We start from the raw sequence: 15644 nt of genomic DNA, 5'->3' as shown, positions 1-15644 counted from the left end.
TATCTAAAACTGTGACCTCTTGAATTGGTAAAACCTGGCAACTCTGTGTGAGTGGGTAGAGTCCTCAAGGTAAGAAACTTATCTGGAAAAAGGAAACCCTGAAGCTGACCTATTGTTCCTGAGTTTTGGATAGGCCTAGAAATCTCTATATATTTTAGAATAAAAAGCAGCACCCATTTTGGCCACCCAGAACCATTGTGCTATAGCTGGGGGCGGGGGCAGGGCTAGAGAACAAGAACTTGTGCATTCTCCCAGAACAATGGCAGCAGGTAACAACTGCCATTTTGAATCTTTATGTCCCATTTCCCAGAAGGGAGCAGGAAATGTTTCTCTCTCCTTACTTTAACTCTGTTTTACTAAATTAAATCCTTGATAAAATGTTCACCTTGAGAGACTCCTTTTGGTGTGACATGCTGAAATGCTTTTCATGAGTGAATCTCAAGGACCTATGATTTTGTGTGGAACTAGGAAGCTGAGGGAAACACTGGTATCTCATATATTCTCTTGTGACTCTTACCGTGATCCACATTGAGTAGAGCATATTTCATTCTTTGTGGGCTTTACCACTTGATTTGATTTGGCCTATGAAATGTGGGCAGAAGTTTCAGGGTGGGTGCTGGTTCTAAGCTAAAGTCTTAACTGTTGTTGCATAGGGAATTTCTTTTGACATCTCTTGTGATTTCAGGTAGGAAAACAGCCTGTATGACCACTGATCCTGTAAGGGACGAGTCATTTCATTATGAGGCAGGTTTTGATTTATCTTGACTTAGTCAGTTTATCTTTATTCTGGGAGCAGTTGCTTTTCTACTAATCCATCTCACTAACATAAACAAAACATTAACAAAATAATCCATAAATGTGTAAATAAACAACAAATGAGGGTGGCACACAAATGGGGAAACAAAGGGCAAACAAATTCAACAGTGGTACTCACTATACAACTTGTGGTTGGGACAGGAGGGAAAAATTCGGAGATAGTGAGGAAAGGGGTGACATTGCCCAAAAAGAAATGTACTCTACCTGACTAAGGAAACAGTAACCCCTCTATACCTCAGCTTTAAACTAACAATAGGAAGAATAAGTGATTGTTATGTTAAGCCACTTATTTAGAGTAACTTCCTAATAGCATTATTTCAGTAGTAGGTAACTAATACAGGCTGTGGTGAGAGAACATGAAACTTTTTACACGTATTTCCAGAATTGACTGTTAGTTTAATATGGAGATAATTTTAAAATTAATTTACTTTATTGTTATTATTGAGGTGATAGAGGTATTATAATTACATAAGTCAGGTAATGAGTACATTTCCTTTTGTACAGTGTCTTCTGTTCCCTCATTCTCTTCCAGTCCCTCCCTCCTGTCTTCACCCACAAGTTGTATAGTTCACTTTCACAAGTGTCCAGCAGCTCAACTGCTGTGCTTTTCCACCTTTTTTCCTTCGACTTCTGTACCCTCCCCTGAAGATATACACATGAATACACCATACATAAGGTAAAGAAGACAGAATCATCAAAAAATAAGAACTAAAAAAACAGAGAAAGTATAAACCTCTTGTTTCCATATCTTGCAGTTTGTTTATATATATTATATATATATATATATATATAAACCATATAAATATGAAGAGGAATTTAGGCATTGTGCCTTTGTGTTTCTCTCCTAAAAGTATCCTCTTTTGGTCTTACTGTGTGTGAATCTAGAATCCTGTGTAATTTGTCATATCCCAGTGTTTTAGATCTAATTTCTGCATATCAAAGAGAACATGTGCCATTTGTCTCTCTGAGCTTGGCTTACCTCACTTAACACTATTTGTTCTAGTTCTATCCATTTCCCTGCAAATGACATTATTTTATTCTTTCTAATGACTATATAAGATTCCATTGTTTATATGTATCGCATTTTTTAGGTCCACTCAACTATTGGGGTATTTGAGCTATTTCCATATCTTGGCTATTGTAAGTAGTGTGGCAATGAACATGATGCACAAGTGTCCTTATCATATCCTGGCTCCTGATGTTTAGGATAGATACCTAGGAGTGGTAGGGAAGATCTATGTTTAGTTTTCTGAGGAGCCTCCAGATTGCTTTCCAGAGTGGTTGTATGACTTTACATGCCTACCAACAATGCAGTAGGGGTCCTTTCCCCCACATCTCTGCCAATATTTGTTGTTCAGATTCACAGTGTTGGCCAAATCTTACTGAGGTACAATTTAATCTGCGTTGTTTTGATTTGCATTTCCTTTATGGACAGAGAAGATGTGTTTCTTTCCCATTCTTACCTCTTCTTCAGAGAAGTGTCTCCTTAGCTCCCTTGCCCATTTAGTGATTGGTTTATTGGGTTTGAGAAGGGTTAGTTTCTTGAACTCCTTGTATTTATTGGATACTAGGCCTTTGTTGAATATATTGTTGGTAAAGATCTTTCCCCAGTTTGTTGGCTGTCTTTCTCGTTGAGTAACTATGTCCTTGGCTGTGCAAAAACCTTTTATTTTGATGTAGTCCCACTTGTCAAGTCTCTCCTATTTGTTGTGTCCCTGTGACTCTATTCATAAAGTTTTTACCTGTACCTATAAGTTCTAATGTTTCTCCTACTTTCTCTTGCAGTAGTTTCAAAGTTTTGGGTCTGACATTGAGGTCTTTAATCTACTTTGAATTGATATTAGTGCTTGGTGACAACATGGATCCACTTTTAGTTTTCTGCATATGGATGCCCAGTTTTCCTAACACCAATTGTTTAAGAGGCTAATTTTCCCCACTGTGTATGTCTTTTGCTCCCTTATGAAATATCAGATAACTGTAAGTGTATGGTTTTATTTGTGGGTCTCCTCATCTATTCCATTGATCTTCAGGTCTATTTTTGTGCCAATACAACAGTGTTTTTATAATTTAATTTTATTGTCAAGGTTATGTACAGAGGGTTACAGTTACACAATAAGTGAGTACATTTCTTGTTGAACTTGTAGTAGAGGTGTCTTGTGCATCTTATTGTTACAATGGGCCAACCCGTATCCCTATTTAAGCATTTTGTTTTTTCCCTTCCCCTCTCCAAATTAGAGAACTGTATGAACAAGATGCAGGGCACCAACCTCAAATACAGTGAAAACAGGTGTTATAACATGGGGGAGGAACATACAAAGAAACTAAAAAAAATCACATGAAACATTATAAATACGTTAGAAACAATAGCAAGCAAGAAAAAGACCACTTGTGTCCCTATCTTGGGGTTCATTTCACTTAATATCAGAATGACATCGTCCCATTTGTTAGGAAATGGAAAGACTTGGAAAAAATTATATTAAGTGAAGTAAGCCAGGCCCAAAGAAACATAGGTCCTATGATTTCCTTTATTTGCAACAACTAGTATAAGTCTGGGACAAGCAGAAAAGGTCAATAGCTATGAACATATGGCCAGATAAGATGATGTTAGTTTATCTTTAAAAGTCTTACAGAATTCAACAGTGAATCCATCCAGGCCTGGGCTTTACTTTGTCAGAAGACTTCTAATTATTTCCTTAATATTTTTGTGAGTTATTGGCCTGTTTAACTGTTTATCTTCTTGGTTCAGCTTAGGCAGTTTTTATGTCTATAAAAATTTGTCCATTTCTGTTGGTTTTCCTCATTTTTTGACTATAGGTTTTGAAAGTAATCCTTATAATCATTTGAAAATCTTTGATGTTTGTTGTAATATTTTCTGTGGCATCTCTGATTTTATTGATTTGAATCTCGTCTTTTCTTCATCAATCTCATTAGTAGTCTGTCAATTTTATTAATTATTTAAAAGAGCCAGCTTTGCTTTCATTGATTTTATGTATAGTTTCTTAGACCCTATTTCGTTCATTTCTGCCCTGGTCTTTGCTATCTCTCTCTGTTTAGTAGTTTTGGGTTTGGTTTGTTCTTGTTTTTCTTGCAGTTTTAGTTGTATCATGAGGTTATTTACTTGAGCTGCTTCTGTTTTCTTTATGTGTGTTCTTAAGCTATAAATTTTCTTCTCAGCTCTGCTTTTGTTGTATCTCAGAGATTCTGTTGTACATCATTTTCATTGAATTGTAAGAACTTTCTAATTTCTTCTGTGACCCAGGTGTTATTCAGTAGTGTGTTATTCAGTGTCTATTGTTTGAGTGTTTTCTGCAATGTTTTGTTATTGAGAACTTGTTTGGTCTACTGTGGTCAGATAGGATACAAGGAGTTATCTCAATCCTCTTGTGTTTGTTTAGGTACTTTGTGTGTCATATGATATGATCAGTTTTGGAGAATGTTCCATGGGCTGTTGAGAAGAATGTGAATTGGGTAGTTGTTGGGTGGAAAACTCTTTAGATATCTGTTAAGTCCATTTGGGTCATGATGTCATTTAATTCACAGGCTTCTTTTCTTATTTTTTGTTTGGTTGACTTGTCCTTTGGTGAGAGTGGAGTATTAAAGTCTCCCACGATTATTGTGTTGGGGTATATCATGTTCTGTAAGTCCAAAAGTTTGGTGTAGCTAGGTGCTCCATTTTTTGGTGCATAAATATTGACCAATGTGATTTCCTCTTCATGGATCATTCCTTTTATTAATATGTAATGAGCTTCCTTGTCTCTTCATACTTATTTTAATGTAAAATCTACTTTAGCAGATACCAATATGACTATTGTTGCCTTGTTGCAGAATTCATTTTCATGAAATATCTTTTTCCATCCCTACATTTGAAATTTGTTTTTGTCTTTGTTACATGGATATCTTGGAGACAACAAATTAACAGATCTTATATTTTTAATCTAATCTGCTGTTCTACTTTTGTTTGAGGAATTGAGTCTGGTAATGTTTAAGATCATTATGGAGACATGCATCATATTTCCTGCTATTTTCTTTTCTTTTTTTGCCAGTTTTGGGGCTTGAACTCTGGGCACTGTTCCTGAGCCTTTTTGTGCTCAAGGTTAGTGCTCTACCACTTGAGCCACCGCTTTACTTCTGGCTTTTTCTGAGTAGTTAATGGGAGATAAGATACTCATGGACTTTATTGCCCATATTGGCTTCAAACTGTGATCCTCAAATCTCAGCCTTCTGATTAGCTAGGTTAAAATTATGAACCACCAGCTCCAGGTCATTTTCTTTATTTCCTGTATTTTGCTTCTTTTCTGTTCACTTGCTTATTAAACTCGTCTTCTAATGATTTTTGTCTAATGTGTTTCCTTACCTTTGTTTTTTTCAGTTTGTAAGCTACACTTTAGTATTAGTTGTAATACTGGTTTAATGTTCATGAATTCCTGTAATTTTTCTTTGTCATGGAAGATTTTAGTTTCACCATTAATTGTGAATGATAGCTTTACTGGGTACACCAGTTTGGGTTGGTACATGTTGATCTTCAGGACTTGAATTATACCACTCCAGTCTCTTTTTGCATTGAGAGTTTGAGATCAGCAGTGATTCAAATCTTCTTTCTGTTGTAATATGGCTCATTATTTGAGTTTGCTGCATTTCAATTAATGTCTTGGTTTTTTTTTTTGTTTTTGGTTGATCATGGGACCTGAACCCTGGGCCTGAACACTGTCCCTCAGCTCTTCAGCTCAAGGTTAGTGCTCTCCCATTTGAGCCCCAGCACCACTCCTGGCTTTTTCTGCTTATGTGGTGCTGAGGAATTGAACCCAGGGCATCATGCATGCAAGGCAAGCACTGTACCATTGAGCGACCTTCCCAGCCCCTAATGTCTTGTTTTTTAAGTCCAGTGTTCTTTACTACTATATGTCTATATGTATTTCTCTTTAGATCCTGTCTACTGGGAGTTCTGTATGCTTGTCAGGTGGGTGTGATTTTTCTTTCTTAAGATTGGGGGCATTTTCTGTTATTATTTTATTAAATAGGTTTTCAATGTCTTCAGTTTTGAAAATCCTCCTCATCCATCCCAACTATGCATACATTTGATCTTTTTACTGAGTCTGCCAGTTCTTGGATTTCCTTGTGCAGTGTTCTGAATGTTGTTTTCATGCATTTGATTTTTTTTGTTCTAATTCTTCTGTTTAACCTCAACTTCTGATACTGTGTTTTCCATTTCACTTATTCTGTTCCACAGGCATTTGATTGTGGTTTGCAATAAGGAAATCGAACCTTTTATGCTTCCAAGTTCTTTGTTGAGGCCAGTTCTCATGTTGTTATTTTCATCTTTTAACGAGGTGTATAGTATTTCTGTTTTTCTCTCCTTATCTGTTTGGGTCACCTGTATGTTCTTTGTCATTTCCTATTTGCATTCCTCTATTTGTTTCTTGATATCCCCTTTTTTACTGGCCAATTCTATAATCATTTCTCTGATGGTTCTTTTGTCCTCTGTCTCTTCTCCTTCACTCTCACTAGTCCTTCACTAGATTGTTGTTGGCTTTCAGATTAGGTTTGTTGTCTTGATTGTTCATGAATCTTGTAATCTTTCATTGTGATTTATGCATTTGGTTCAGGGATTGTCACAATTGTTCAGGTTGTGGTGGAGTGTGGTTTGCTGGATGGATCTCTGATGGACTTTGCTCTGGTTGGTGCAGATAATGTAATGTGTTCTGCTGAATTATTAGTGCTCTTTGGTATCCAAGGCTGTCTGGTGTTCTGGCCTAGGTTAAGGCTTGTGGCTTGTTCCTTTTATTTGGTGCACAGCAGTGCAGTTTCTTGGCCTGCTTCTATGTCTGGAGTAGGTAATTCCTGTTAGTATAGTGGGGGCTCATTTTGGCCCAAGTCCTGGACTGGCATCCATTTCCAGAGGGGCCTGGAGCAGCATTCCAGCAGCCAATCTCATTTGATCCCTGGGCAGGGGGAGGGCACATGTTCCCACTATACTTTAATGGGAGTTTGTCCCTGCCCAATCTATGAACTGGGACAGGTATGGACCTTGGAGGAGTGCAGGCTTCCACAGTGCAGTGTGGGAGATTGTCCACACACTTATCCCAGGCTGGCACCTTCTTGGTCCGGGGCTGGTATCCACTTCCCATGGAGTGAGTTCCCATGGCCTCAGACTGTCAAGCTCTTGGCTCTGGGCTGGCTCTCTTTCACCCGGTGTGTGGCATATGCTTGGTCCTGGGCTATCGCTGGGTGAACTAGATTGCATTCAGCCCCTGGGCTGGCAGACAGTCTGGTGGGGTGGGGCGGTTGGGTAGATTCAGGCCTCTGGGTTAAGGGTGAGCTTCAGAAAGGGCAGACTCCCACCAGGTGTGAGGAAGTTGTCCCAGCTGTCCTTTAGAAGATCAGGTTTTTCTGCAAGCAGTTAGAGCTGCGGAGCATTCAGTATCCTAGTACCCAAATAGTATTGGACCCAGTGGTCTTCCACTGGAAGCAGACAGGTTTGGGTTGGTGGAGATGAAGGGCTCTGGACTCTGCCCTCTGCAAATATGGTGCCCCTTCTTGAGCAGGAAGGAGGGGTCCATGTTAAGCACTCTGGGTCACCACCAGTGCTGGTCTCTTATAGGAGGGATTCCCAGCAGGATACTCATGGTTCCTGGCATTGGTTCAGGGCTGACCATTGAGGAAGTTTTCTGCCTTTAGATGCTGCAGTCTCATCTTGCTGATCTGCGTTGCTGTGTGCACAAGTTGGTGCTGTGAAAGTTTTCTGCCTCTGGATGCTGTGGTCTCACATTGCTGATCTGGGTTACTTTGTGTTCTGGTCAGGATCCTTGGCAGCTGTAGGGCCACTTTCGAATCTTAGCTATGCTGCAGGTGTGAGATGCTTTGGGGAAGGTACTTCATAATTTTCGTGTGTCTAAAGTGTAAGTTCTTCTTCATTCTTGTGATTTTCTATCTGTTTATGTTTTTTCTTGTCAATCTCTTGGGGTGAATTGTGTGTTAGGACCCTAAATCTCAGTATGAATAGAAAAAGATTGGGTGATTCTCTATTGCTTCACTGCCATTTTGACTGGAACTCTGGGGGTAATTTTTTTCCAGCAAAAATTCTTCTTGATCTTGGTTCAGTTCAGTACCCTTCTGACTTTCTCGAAGAAGAGAGCAGAGAATTTGAAAGTTTAGGCAGAGGTGTATACAGGAAGCCAACATGATGTTCTTGCTGTTTTGATAAATGGAGTTCTAACTTGAGTTTTCTTTTCTTTTTTGGGGGGGGGTCCGGTTGTGGGGCCTGAACTCTGGGCCTGGGTGCTGTCCTTCAGCTCTTCAGCTCAAGGCTAGCACTCTACCACTTGAGCCACAGCACCACTTCCGGCTTTTTCCTTTTTGCTTATGTGGTGCTGGGGAATCGAACCCAGGGCCTCATGCATTGCAAGGCAAGCGCTCTACCACTGAGCCACCTTCCCAGCCCCTTGAGTTTTCTTAATTACTGAGATTTGGGTGAAGTTGATGATCAACTACTTCAAGATGATTGCATTAAGACAAAACATTACATATTTCTCATTCATTTAGATCACATTTCAATGCCTAGTTGAGGCTGCTTAGTCACCATACATGATCCTCCTTCTGCATTATCCATCCTTCAAGTCATCTTCAGACTTCTCTTTTATTATGGAGACATTGTAAATCAACTGTCAATAGACTGTCCCAGATACATGCTGATGGACTTAAACCTTCTAATATTTCAACCAGGGAATCATGTTGGGGCAATGTATATCAAAGGTTAAGATTGTCTTCTTCAGTCAAACACTCCTAAACTACTGGTTACACATATTTTGTCTTGCTTCTCAATATGAATTGAATGTATTTCAGACTAAATTACTATAAGCAAACTTTGTAGATACAGCTTATTTATTATTATTTGGAAAAAAATCCTAATATAGTTACCTAAACTTCATTAAAGTTGGCTCTTCTTTACTTTCTCATTCTTTTTTAACATTAGAAAGACAATTACTTTAATTTTAAAGTATTGTTTGTTATCTTTAAGTAGTTGTAAAAGGAATTGCCACTCACCAAAACAGTTTATGAATACAACGCATCTCGATCAATCTCATCCCTTTTGACATTCCCAACTACCCCTCCCAATACACTGCTTCTCTTACTTACCTTAATTTTAAGTTATGCATCGATTTTTTTGCCATTTAACAAAGCAATTATTGTGTACAATGCATCTTAATCTGGTCCCATTTTGCCACCTCTACTTGTTTTTCTATTCACATCTTTATGAAAATATATTGTTCCTAAAACATTGCCCCCTGGAGACTTATGATTAATTTGGGCAGTGGATAGTATTGTATTGAAACACTAGTTATGCATGTATTAAAATAGCATCACAAATTATGAATGACAAATGACTTAATGCTGAAATCTGACATTGCATCATGATATGCCATGTGTTGTCTACAAAAACTGACATAATATAAAAAAAATAGACAACTCTTTATAACCAAAGAGTTTAAGGAAAGGATTAAGATTTTTATATTAAAAATTTTTCATTGGATTTTTACCTGGAAATTTTTATTAACTCTGTTTAAATAAAGTATGAGATTTTATTTTCACAGTAATATAAAAATAATGCCTATAATATTGTCTGAAAAAGAGTTGAAAAGCAGCATAATGATTTTCCATGTGAGTTAAGAAACCTGTCCCTGAAAGTTTTGCTTAATTCAGATTTCCAATGAAGACATTAACTGATAACTTCATATTTGGCTCATATTATGCCTGTAAAGATTGCCTATCTGTATGTTAAACTGTGACACAAATCTAACAGTATGCATTTTTCTTAATATGAAGGAGAGAAAAGAAAGTGACATCACCTTGTGCTGACATCATGTAAAAATCAAGCAACAGTTTTAATTCACTCTTTAAAAAGCTTGCGTTAGCTTAAAAGTCTTAGGAAAAACTATGAGAAACGAAACACTGCATAAAAAGAAGAGTGAGAAAAACAGCAGGACCAGAATATGTCTGTTGTTCTATGTGCAAATGTGATTTGTCTGGAAGATTCTATTGTTTAGGAAGTGTGTGTTCACACACACACACACACACACACACACACACACATTGTACTGTCATAGCTTCTGACATCTGATGCCTCAATTTTGCTGGAATTTCCTAAGGTTTAGTTTTGGGGTACACAATAATTATTTAGTGCATTAATCTTACATTCTCCAAAATGCAATTTTGTTTCCTCAGGAGAAGAGTGTCAACTCTAATTTACTTATGGACCATTTTCTCTTCAGTGAAAATCCTGGTGGGCTGGATTAATATTTCCATTAAAAATGCCAACTGAAGTAGAGCTGTTTTCAACAAGGTTGTGTCATTGAATGATGACCTTCTGCAGATTAAAGCTGGCCCGAAGGCTCAATACTTGGCATTTATACTCTAGGATATTGAAGATTACTTCTTCTAATTCAGCTATCACTGATTCATTGGCTTTTAGTCATAGAAAGGATTTTTGAGAGCCCATCAAGGACTAAATTCTTTTTTCTTCAGTTGTAACTTTTATACATGTGAGAGACAGTGACAGTATAAGATCTTATTTGGCAATGCTTTTGGAGAATTAACAAGAGGAAATAAATTTGAAGTTGGGGAAAAGGAACTGAAGTCGGGTAAAAGTAAGTGGTTGCTCACAGAACAAGCAACACACATTAAAAATAGTTTTCAAGGTTGGGAATTTCTCTCATTTATGCATACATGTTTGCAAATTTGCTTCAGTAATGCAAAAAACAATAATAACTTTTGCATTTACTTTTACTTTTTGTGCCAATGAACTTAATTCTCAAAGATGTGGACTGAAAAAATATGAAGATTAGTGACTTAATGTGAATGAATATTAATTGATCCCATGATTGGGATTGATTTTTACCTTCATCAGACAGAGTTTTAATCTTAGAGTTGATTCAAAATAGACAAGCCACAAAAATACAGATAAATAAACAATATGCCACTGTTGGCCAGGCATTTGTCTCACACCTGTAATCCTAGAAACTCTGGAAGCCCTGATCTGAAGATCAAGATTCAAAGCCAGCCCAGACAGAAAAGCCTATGAGACGCTTATCGCCAATTAACCAGCAAATAGTCAGAACTGGAGGTGTGGCTCAAGTAGTACAGTGCCAGCTTTGAATGAAAACACAAAATGAGAACACAAGGCCCTGTGTTTGAAGCCCTAGACCATGTTACATTCCAGGGGAAATATCCCTTGCTGGGAGAGCAAAGCCATGTTAGAATATTGAAAAATGTAGACTGAATTCTTGACCATAAAATCACAATAAGGAATAGAATATTGTTTTAGGGTAGCTCTTTTTAAACACAGCAGCAGATAACAGAGATAGCCTTAACACAGTATATTATTTATAGGAATGAGTTTTGAAATCAGGGCTTTGCACTTGTAGGCCTTATTCATTTTTACTTTAGCTATTTTCCGGGATATGGTGTTACATTTTTGCCTGGGTTGGCTTGGATTGGAATTTTCCTATTTATTCTTCCTATGTGGCTGAAATGACAAGCACATAGGATCTCACCACCCAATTTTATTGGTTAACGTGGAGTGTCACTAACTTTTTGCCTGGACTAGCCCTGAACTGAAACCTACTGGATCTCTGCCTCTTAAGTAGCAGGGATTGCAGACATGAACTGCCTTATCCCAACTTCATAGTACTTTTCATAGCCTTTAATATTCATATCATATTTTAACATATGCAAAGCATGACAGGATGATTTGCAGTTGGGAACCTCTTTCTCCTATTACTACTTATAAGGGAATATTTGGCAAGTCAGAGAATGGAAAACTGTTTCAGACTGTGTTAGTGGCTTGATGCTCTTTGGCCAGCAGGGCTGCTGAGGAAAGAGTTCCCAGAGACTTGGCATGACAATGGGAATAAAGTACTTAGGGGCAGATCAAAGATGGTAGAAAGTTTTCCTTCCAGGCACATGAAGTAAACTACAGTCATTCCCTGAAATCTCTTGGGAATTGATTCCAGGACTATCTTTAGATACCAGTCCCTTATATAAAATGACATAGTACTTACCTATCCTTTTGTATGCTTTCAATCATCTTTAGCTTAATCAGTAAATTCTGTGGAAATAATTGTTGCACCATATCATAGTATGTCACAGTGACAAGAAACTCTATAAATGCTTAGTCAAAACACATTTCTTTCAAAATATTTCTAATGCATGATTGACTGTGAAATTCACAGATATGTGGAGGGCTGTCTATATGCAGAAAAATATAACAAATGATATGTAGGAGAAAAGGCAAATCGTAAAGCTCAGGAAAGTCCAGCACTCCTCTGGTGTACATGAGAAGAACACAATGTTATAGGAATGAAGCAATAGGAGTAGGTAGAACAGGCAAGTAGAGGGCTGAGATGAAGATCTGGCAGCTACCATACATTACTACTACTCTCTGAGATGAAGTTGAGGAATAATGCTCCAGTTGACAGAGGGCAGAAGAGAGGGAGATTGATGAGAACAAGGCAGTTCTAGGCTTAGAGTGTTAGGATAGTAGATGACTTATAAAGGCATGGATTTATGATGCTGCTCCAAGGAGAATGAAGAACTTAGTTCCATACTGCTGGAACATTTGCTTTCAAGTCCCAAACTACCAGTCCTGTTTGAGGATCATCTCGTTTTATGGAAGATACTTCCAGTAAAGAGAGATACCTCATCTAAAGTTATTGTCCCTACCCAGTGATGGAGCAATGCTGAAATATAAATGTCCAGTCATTTACCCAATTATAATACAAATCTGAAGGGTTATTCCAGGCCCAGATCTGTTTGCAGGACTTAAATGAGTTATTCAGTCTGCCACAATGAAGTAGCGCAGCCCAGGGAGACTAACAACCATTTATTTATATATAATTCAGGAGGCTGGAAGTCCAAGGGCAAGATGTGGATAGATTTAGTTTCTGGTGTGACCTCTCTTGTATTTTCACTCTTCTGTGTCCTCACATGGCCTTTCATTTACATTAGCATGGAGCAGGAAATGCTTGCTGGTGTCTCTTCCTCTCCTTCAAAAGACACAATCTTGTCAAATTAAGGCCCCACTTGTATGACCTCCTTTATTCTATGACCTCCTTTATTCTTAACTACTCTTTTAAAGGCACTCTGATTATGGCATATGGGGAGCTAGAACTTCAACAGATGAGTTAGGGGACATACACAATACAATCCATAGCATACTACATAGCTGTCTCCTTATTCTTTCTGTCCATAGCTATCTCCTGGGTTCAAGGGAAATCCTTAAAATCTTCCTACACACTAATCTCTGTTTCAGTCTCAGCGAATTCAACCTGTGTTGGGACTGAGCTGTCCAACCTGAGGCATAAATTGAGAATTGGCCATGAGATGTACAAACGTTTCTGGAGTAGTAATCTCTTTTTCTTGTCTCTCTGTCTCTGTCTCTTTCTGTCTCCATCTCTCCCTCTCTCTCAGCACCTGTCGTGTGTATGTGTGTGTGTGTGTGTGTGTGTGTGTGTGTGTTTGTGTGTGTGTGTCTTCTGTCTTTTAGTGTCTTTTAGGTGTTTAATAAATGTTACTTGGAAAAAATAATGGATGGATGAAAAAAGACAAAGACTGTTTCCTACACTTGGGATATAGATTCTGAATGAGCCAAACTTCCCAACTCCATTCAGATTATCTATCTTGTTGAATCAGGCTTCCCTAAATACACAAGAGCCTTGGGTGGGGCCTAGACTACAGATGGAAATCAACATCTGCTTTGAGGATTGATTCTATTTCAAGGATTGGAGCTCTGTGAAGATGCAGTCTGGACAGTACAAGATTCATTTCCAATACATTAATATTTTAATGTGGTTATAGGTTTAAGTTAATGTCTCAAAAAATCTGTCCTTGACTCTCTCCTTTATAAGTCTTAACATATTGTCACGTATTTATTTACTGATAATTGAAAACATACATTTGTTGAGTATCTATAATACTCAGGCACTGTATTGGAGTCAGGTACTATATTAGATATTCAAATGAGTGGTTAAGAAACTCTATATGCTTTGACAACATGTATCTAGATCTTCCTGAGAGTACAGATGGAAGGCAGGATTAAGGTCAGAGTAACATAGTTAATATACCAACTGTGGGGTTACAGTGAGTTTGGCAACTTTCCTAACTCTTTGAGCCTCAATTACTTCATTTATAAAATGGGAGTGGTAATCTTAACATCTACTTCATGAGGTTGTGGTGATGTTTAATTAGGATAAAGTTAGAAAAATATCTAACTTACACTTTGTGTCTCACAGTAAATTGAGTACTAATCTCTATCCCTAAAAGATTAATATATTTCTCAATATACATATAACCCAGATACATGATTGTATAAAATATTTAATGAACTTGCACAAACTCTAGAAGTTTAGAGTATTGCTTCTAATCCTGTAATAAAATGGTACATTCTTTCACTTTTCTATATGACTCTTGTAAGTTGGCCATCTTACTGGTAGAGTCCTCAGGTGGCTCACAATATCTACATGGCAAGAGACTGGGAACTTTAAAGAACCCTAGCCTAATTAGCTTTTGTAGTATCCCAAATCTTTAGATAATATGAATGGGTTAAACTATTCATAAGAGCAGAGCCCTAATTATCTCAAAAGTTTGTACTTGGTCCTACTTCTTAGTATCTCATAAACTTGGCCATGAATTACTGAGGAGGCACACCATATTGAAACCATACCAAGTAGTGTCTCCAAAATTTATGTCTACATGGAATTTGTGAATGTGATCTTATTTTTAGATGTAATCAAGTTAAAATGAGGTCAAACTGGATTCAAGTGGGCCCTAAATCCAACAGCTGGATTCTCTTTAAAAGAAAAGAGAAAGAGGAGGGAGACATAATTTCTTTTTCTCTCTTCTCTCTGTACTCTCTTCTCTTTTTCTTCTTTCTCTCTTCTACCCCAAGCCCTCTCTTCTTTCCTCCCCATATGTTTGTAGAGGAAGAGATTGTGGAGTGTTTCAGCTAAATGCCAAGGAGCATCAAAAATTACCAAAAGTCACCAGAAACTAAGACAAGACAAGAAAAGATTCTTCCCTGGAGTTGGAAGGATGTTGCCTTGCTTGATATGAATATCTGGCCTCCAGAGAAAATGTATCTGTTGTTATGGAAAACTCTAGAAAACTAGTTTTGCTTGTTCTCTTTTGTTTTGCCATTTGCTACAATAACATTGTCTGGGTAGGTGGTAGTCCCAGAGTGGACATTTGTAGAGTGTGAATCTGACTCACAATTTGGAGCAAAGTAGGTCAAATATCAGATGATCCATAGTGAATTTACAGAAATTGATCCATATGATTATATTACATTTAGGCCTTGTTTATTACACAGGACTATTGTAACAACAGCTAACTTAAGCAGTGACAGATCATTGTACAGTTCCTCAGATGTAAATAAATTGAAATGAAATTTAAGCAGAAGAAAAAATACAGGGCATAGTGACCATGCTTTAATCAATGCTTTTTTATACGGACTCATCTTGGTAGTAACAACAGCAACAGCCCACTATCCAATAGCAGGTCTTGTCTTTATGCTCCCACCGAACAAAGGTGGCTTAGGCCAACAATGGTTACATAAGACCTTACATGTGCACCTAGTCTCAAGGTTATATGCAGGGTTACCTAAGGTAGCACATGTATAGCATGTGTACAGGACTCAAAGTTACCTGAATATACTGATCAGCTAAATCACAAAAAATCCCTAAGTGCAGACCCAAAGCCTTCTGTAAGCTATGGAGAGAGAGCCTGACTTACTCCATTTTTCCCCATTGCAGATTGAGAATGAAAGATGAAGGAGGGAA

The sequence above is a fragment of the Dipodomys ordii genome, unplaced genomic scaffold (genome assembly GCF_000151885.1).
Source record: "Dipodomys ordii isolate 6190 unplaced genomic scaffold, Dord_2.0 Scaffold134, whole genome shotgun sequence".
Classification (NCBI taxonomy): domain Eukaryota; kingdom Metazoa; phylum Chordata; class Mammalia; order Rodentia; family Heteromyidae; genus Dipodomys; species Dipodomys ordii.
The sequence above is the reverse complement of the archived record's forward strand: the minus strand, read 5'-3'. Positions refer to the sequence as shown.